We start from the raw sequence: 7903 nt of genomic DNA, 5'->3' as shown, positions 1-7903 counted from the left end.
GCTATACTTGCTTCTGGTTCTAGCCCTAGGTCTCTGCATCCTTATCCGTGCCATGCAAAAAACTGAATCCTATTCTACTGCTAGGGTGGTTCTGTTTCCACACAATGCTATGTCATACAGCTGAATAAGTTTCCTTATAGGAGAATGAGGGAAGGGAAAAAGGAGGGGCTGAGACAAACACAGAGAGAAACACAAGATAGAAGATGGTGGGAGGGACAGAAGAAAACCCAAGAAACAAGAGCTAGTAAGAAACTGACCTTGGACCTTGGAAATATCTAGGAATTGGTACAACGTTGCCAGAAGCAGTTCTGCTATCCAGTGGATGTACCAGAACCCCACTGACACCTCTAAAGGCACAATATATAATCAGGAAGGTGGTTAGGATGCCACGAAAGAACAGTGGTAGCATTTCCAGGTTCATCTTGAAGAAAGGTTAATTGGAAATTAGCTGAGGTATGGATTCTCATTATTTGGATGAGCTGGGTCCGTCGTCACACTGCACACGTTTTACTCAGAAAACCTCCAAGATTGCATTGGAATGTTGCTCCAATTGAGACTGAATGGGAGGCAGTGAACAATTAGATCTGAAGAAAGGGCTGTTATTTCCCCAGATGGTAATATGAAATAGTCAACCGAGAGAAGAAAAGGGCAAATGAAACACGATGAAGCAATAAAAAGTAAAAGGAAAATGTCATTCAAGTTTACTGTCTATATTTTAACAAGTAAAAGTAGTAGTTAACTCAAGGCAGTTAATGACCAGCAAAAGAGGTGAAAACACGTGACAGTGAAATTCATACTGCACAAAAGAGCAGAGCATAACTCTCTTGACAGAATAGCTGATAATCTCTTAATATCTTTAGGATAAGGAACTTTCCAGTTCATCACAAGGCCTTTTCTAATTGGGTGTTGATAATGCACAATGCAATAACACGTGTTTCTGGAAGCCGAGTAAGGATGCCCGTTCAAAGCCAGCTGTCAGGATAGCACGCTGGATGGGCAAGAGCTGCTCTAAAGCCAAAGCTCATGCCCTGGCTTTGACCCCTTCCATCCATCCTAAGTCTTGGCAGAGTACCTGGCAAGGAGAACGTGCTGAAACATGCTAGAAAGTCTTCTAGGGACTAGCTGCAGCTTTAGGTTGTTGGACATATAATTCTATCCTGAAATGCTGGGACAGAAAAAGAATACTGAGACCCAGTTGGTCCAAGACAACCTCTTCCATAATAGATGGGTCACAGTGGGTGGTGGCAGGGACACCTGCTCTTGTCTGGACTGTTGGAGTGACCAAGGGTTCTTTATTATGAATCCTAGACAGAATCATGAAAAGAAACTGCCAGAAGCTGTGAAATGGCAGGGTCAACAAGATCAAACCACAGATCAGAAGCCAGACATTTGAAAGATTTTTCTGTATGTTTGTTTTAGGTGGCCATATCTTCCACGGGGAAGTTAAGTAATATAGACGGAGACCGTGCTTTCGTTTTCTGGTTACCCAGACCCAGAATATTCACACAGAAACAATATTAATTACAACACTGTTTGGCCAATGGCTCAGGAGTATTTCTATCTAGCTCTTACATCTTAAATTAAGTCATTTCTATTAGTCTATGTATTGCCATGTGGCTGTGGCATTACCTCGTTTTCTGCATGTCTTGATTCCTTTGCAGCTGGCTGGCATCTGCTTGACTCCACCTACTCTCTCTATATATCTCTGCTCGGATTTACCACCTGGCTTTACTCTGCTAAGTCACTGGCTGAAACAGCTTTATTCATCAACCAACAAAAGTAACATATACAAAAGAACATCCCATATCAGAGTAACATACATACAAGTTTCATAGGCTTTTTGGGTCTGTAACAAGACCTTTTCTAGACTCCTCTCCCCTGGAGTATCTATGATGATGTGTGAGTCCAAAGTAAGGAATAAGAAGCAGAAAGAAATTTAGCTGTATGCAGTGCAAGCAGAAAAAGCTAACGGCAGCAAGAGTAGGGTACCAATAAGCGAATCACTCTTCTCTTGAAATCTCTGGCCTCAGGGGGCTGCCACAGGGCCATGCACGCAGAAATCTGAACACCTGCACACACGACTCTCTTTTAGTATGTATTTAGGTGGAAGTGGCCAATTCTCCTTTACAGTATCTATGGGCCACTCACAGTGGCAAATGTGTCCATGCAGGAATTTCTTTACTAGGTTCCTTCATTGCCTTTCCATTATACCTCCTGCAGCACAGTTAAAACACAACCTTCACTTCATATGCATGCCATCTCGGATGTACCTACTACCTGTTCTCCCTGGTGTTGGCAATAGAAACTTATCAGGAGAAAACAGAATAAATTAAGAAAAAAATTGTAAAATAAAGCAGCACTGTCCAAATCTACCAACATATGCCTATTTCTCCCCTTATTTCTCATCAGTACCCTTAACAAGATAACTCCGTATTCCTAAAAACTTAATGTATTTGGGGGAGTTTCTTTAGAAATCATCAAATATTTGTCCATTTTTTCTCTATAACATTTTGGAACAGATACCTGTAAAATTTAAAAAACAATAACAAAAAAGCCATGAATCTCATCCAGGTTCCTATGCTCTGAAGCCCCTGGGCTAGATTACTACTGTCCGATGTGTCTGAATCTAGATCCCAGTGTACATTCTGAACCCCAAGATTCTGAAAGAGAGCCCCAAGTTGCAAAGCCCTTGAACCCCTTGCTAAGCAGGGCCCCTGGAGGTGTGGACCACCACCATCCATACACTTCAGTCAACCCATGGCTATTTCAGTCGCAATACCTATAATGAAATCCAGCACATCATGGCCTCTGATGCCATAGTCAGTCATCTTCCTTTTTCTTCTGGTACAGCTCATCTGACATAATTTAGTTTCAAACATAAAAATCTTACCCAATTATATTATAAATTGTTTTGCTAGTACTGCCAACAGTTACTAAATACAGATTATTATGTGACTGTTAATAGATAGTCAGCAGGGGATCAATGTGTCAGGTTAAGCATCCAATGAAAGGCCAAAGGGACAAAGGGGAGAACTACATTGCAGGGCTTACTTGAATGTCAGGTGCAAAGCATCTCATGCATCACACAACAGGTGTGACAGAAAAGATTCCCACACCACATGAGGTTGAAATACAGCAAGCCATGGACAAAGCTGCTAGGGTTCCCGGGTGGCAAATATGTCAAATACTTCTCCATCATGACTGTAACATTTACACAGTCATCAATAAAAAGACTCTGTGCCACACACACAATCGGCATTCAGGAACAATGAGCAAACCTGTGTGAAACGCAGAAGTGGATCACAATAATTCATATAGATACGGCCGAAGAGCTCATTGGTTTTGTCAAGACTGCTGATAAATTAAAGCAGAAGAAAGACAATTGACGTGGATAAAACTAAATCTGAAACCATACAGAGTATTGTACCAGGGAACAAATGCCTTTGCGGTGGCTACTGATCTTTGATTGGACTGGAGTGCTATATGGTTGAGCAGGCCATGGGCTGGATAGGGAGATATGCTGCTGAACCCTAAATGGACATGTTGTCAAAATTCCTTCTAAATATCTATATTTATACCTATAGACTAGTGCTTCTTCCCATCCTGGGGCAGAAAAGTTCCCCTTTAAAGGGTGACAATAATAAAGACACTTACATCTGGTCTAAGTGCTGATGATAAGTGGTTCTGGAGTTCTTCATCCTAAACAGGCTATTCATGTCACCCTCCCAGCCTCAATGAATATCACGGAAGAAGGGGAAGAGAGAACGAAAAAGTTAGAGCCAGGAGTGGCACAGAGCGCTGTGACCCAGCTATGACAGGGCTATGGCCATCATGAGCACACAGCAGAAATGGATACCTCTACAAGACTGGGAACCTTCACTGCTCCATAACTGATGGAGAAGGTGTCCACGGGGCTCCACCCCTTCCTGAAGAGCTGTTGGTTTAATGGGAGCTCTAAAAGTGGGTGTTATATTCTTGAGTCACAGACCCATGGGGACGAGCAAGGAAGAAGGGGTCAAAGGGAAAGAAATGACAGACGGTAACAGGGCATGAATATAATCACATCATGTCATATATTTATATATGTATATAAAACAGTCAAAAACAAAAATAAAATAATTTATAGAGAACAAATAAAAAGGAAACCAAGCTGATCAATAAATGTAGTCATTCATTCAACATATATTTTTATAAAATACACTCCAAATATTAAACTAATAGTTCTAGACATAAAGATGTACAAAAATATTTTTGTCCTTTAGCAGCTTAAAATTCAGTGGATAAGAAAAATACGTAAATAAAAGATGTCATTACAGGGTTGGGTGCCAAGTTAAGTGATCTGAATCACTTGACAGAGGAAGGGGGACAGGACCATCAGGAACAAGTGGAAGTAGCCTTTAAGTAATGTGAAAAGGAATCAGAGTGCAATATGAAGGAGAGGGAAGGGAGGGATGAGGGGGAAAGGGATGGAGGGGTGAGGGAGGGAAGCAGAGAGTAGGAGACAAACAATCAAGTACTATACCCTGGAAAGGGCCACTAAAGAGCGAGACCTGGGCATACCAGCAAAGCAGAGATGTTCAATGAACAGCATGCTCCACACACTGGCAATATGAGGGGGAAGAGAACATTATCTTGGACTTAGTTCTCAAATAAGTAAATTTACAATATTTCTAAAAATAGATATCCTACAAAGGACCTGCAAGAGAAAAAAAAAATCTGCCTTGGTATTATTTGCCAACAATGACATCACACAAAAACAGGGTAGATGAAGGGGAAACAGTTGAGAAGTCTTGTTGGTTGAAAAGAATAAACTCAGTGGAGATGCGGACTTGTGCAAGAAGATGCGAAAGGAATGGGTGTCAGCAGATGGCCTTGGTTGTGCCAGGGGAAGAAAGATCATCCCATGGCTGTAACGGAGTGGAGCTGCCAGCCCATAGAAGATAGGAGAAGACAGGAGAGGATGCTGGTATTAACATGCCGCTGGCATCTTATGGACCTTTTACCTGTGACTTTCTCACAGGAATTCAATCTACAAGAGGTGCCAAAACACCAGAGAAGAGGGACAAGGCAGAGGGTGACCCCACATTCTTGAGCATGACTTACTTTGTCTTGCCTTCCCCCTCTGTGACAAGTTCAACCATTCCTGAGTCCTTCCATTTTAAACAAACTAAAAAAATAAAAAGCCACATGATCATCTCATTAGATGCTGAAAAAGCTTTTGACAAAATACAACATCCCTTCATGATAAAGGTGTTGGAGAGAACAGGGATATAAGGAACATACCTAAACATGCTTAAGGCAATACACAGGAAGCCAACAGCCAACATCAAGCTAAATAAAGAGAAACTCACAGCGATTCCACTGAAATCAGGAACAAGACAAGGTTGTCCACTCTCTCCATATCTATTCAATATAGTTCTTGAGGTCTTAGCTAGAACAATAAGACAACAAAAGCAGATCAAGGGGATACAAATCTGAAAAGAAGAAATCAAACTCCCACTATTTGCTGATGATATGATAGTTTATATAAGTAACCCCAAAAATTTTACCAAGGAACTTCTGCAACTCATAAACACTTTCAGCAAGATACAAAATTAACTCACAAAATCAGTAGCCCTCCTTTAAACAGATGATAAATGGACTGAGAAAGAAATCAGAGAAACATCACCCTTCACAATAGCCACAAATAGCATAACAGATCTCTGAGTAACTGTAAATAAGTGAAAAACCTGTATGACAAGAACTTTAAATCTTTGAAGAAAGAAATTGAAGAAGACACCAGAAAGTGGAAAGGTCTGCTATGCTTTTGGGTAGGTAGAATTAACATAGTAAAAATGTCAATCTTACCAAAAGCAATCTACAGATTCAATGCAATGCCCATCAAAATCCCAGCAAAATTCTTCACAGGCTTTGAAAGAATGGTACTCAAAGTAATAGAAAAAGCAAAAAGTCCAAGATAGCCAAAACAATCCTGTACAATAAAGAAACTTCTGGAGGCATCACAATCCATTACTTCAAACTCTACTACAAAGCTATGGTACTGAAAACTTCTTGCTATTGCCATAAAAACAGACAGGAAGACCAATGCAACTGAATCTATTAATATACACAATCCTATGAACACCTGATTTTTGAAAAAGAAGCAAAACATATCAAATGGAAAAAAGAAAGCATATTTAACAAATGGTGCTTGCATGAAAATAGATCCATATCTATCACCATGCACAAAACTCAGGTCCAAATGGATCAAAGACCTCAACATAAAACCAGCCACACTGAACCCCATAGAAGAGAAAGTGGAAAGTACACATGAATGCATTGGCACAGGAGACCACTTCCTAAATATTGCTGTAGGAAATCCTACCACCAGTAGTTTTTAAGTTACTTGCCCACTTGGGTGTGGTCTCTTATACTATTTATGCTGATGTAAAGTGCACATCAGGCTCTTTTCCAGATGCAGGATTCGGTTTCTGTTCTCTGTTCTAGAAGAGGACTGTAATTTGTGAGTCTACCCCTAAATAAATAACCGTCTATTATTCTCAATTCTTACCTAGTGTGGGATTTTTTTAAGCGTTCATCTTCATAAATATAACCCCAGTAGCACAAACACTGAGAGAAACAATTAATAAATGGGACCTCCTAAAACGGAATAGCTTCTGTAAAGCAAAGGACACGGTCAAAAAGACAAAAGGGCAGCCTACAGAATGGGAAAAGATTTTTACCAACCCCACATCAGACAGAGGACTGATCTCCAAAATATACAAAGAACTCAAGAAATTGCTCATCAAAAGAACAAATAATCCAATAAAAAAAATGGGGTACAGACCTAAACAGAGAACTCTCAACCGAGTAATCTAAAATGGCTGAAAGACACTTAAGGAAATTCTCAACATCCTTAGCCATCAGAAAAACGCAAATCAAAACAACTCCTGAGATTCCATCTTACACCTGTAAAAATGGCCAAGATCAAAAACACTGATGACAACTTATAGTGGAGAGGTTGTGGGGAAAAGGGAACACGCCTGTATTGATGGTGGGAGTACAAACTGGTACAGCCCCTTTGGATATCAGTATGGCGATTTCTCAGATAATTAGAAAACAACCTTCCTCAAGACCCAGCAATACAACTTTTGGGTATATATCCAAAGGATGTTCAGTCATGCCACAAGGACATATGCTCAACTACGTTCATAGCAGCATTGTTTGTTATAACCAGAACCTGGAAACAACCTAAATGCCCCTCGACTGAAGAATGGATAAAGAAAATGTGGTACATTTACACAATGAAGTACTACACAGGAGAAAAAAATAACAACATTTTGAAATTTTCAGGCAAATGGATGGAGCTAGAAAACATCATATTGAGTGAGATAATTGGGACCCAAAAGGAGAAATATCATAAGTATTCACTCAAAAGTGGCTTTTAGACATAAAGCAAAGAAAACCAGCCTACAAATCATAATCCCAGAGAACCTAGACAACAATGAGGACACTAAGAGAACATACATAGATGTAATCTACGGGGTAAGTAGGAAAAGCCAAGATCTCCTGAGTAAATGTTGAGCATGGGAACCTTGGGGAAAGGTTCAAGGGGAGGGTAGAGGAAGGGGGGGGAGCAGAGGAAAATGTAGAGCTCAATAAAATGTATAAAAAAGAACTGTGAAATAAAAACAAAAACAAAAAAAGTGAGTTTCTAAAAAACCAAAAAGTCTTATCCAATACCATTTTTAATATTTTGGACACACTATCTGTCACTGAGAAGGCAAAAGGGAGCAAATGTTAAAAAGATAAAATCATTTATTGATCTACCTGTTTTTCACCTTGTTTACATAGTATAATTTATGAAGAGAAAACAAATTTCAGTTTTTAGTAGCTCCTGCCATTCTATTACCCCAGACCACTT

Source organism: Microtus ochrogaster, chromosome 24, assembly GCF_000317375.1.
Source record: "Microtus ochrogaster isolate Prairie Vole_2 chromosome 24, MicOch1.0, whole genome shotgun sequence".
Classification (NCBI taxonomy): domain Eukaryota; kingdom Metazoa; phylum Chordata; class Mammalia; order Rodentia; family Cricetidae; genus Microtus; species Microtus ochrogaster.
The sequence above is the reverse complement of the archived record's forward strand: the minus strand, read 5'-3'. Positions refer to the sequence as shown.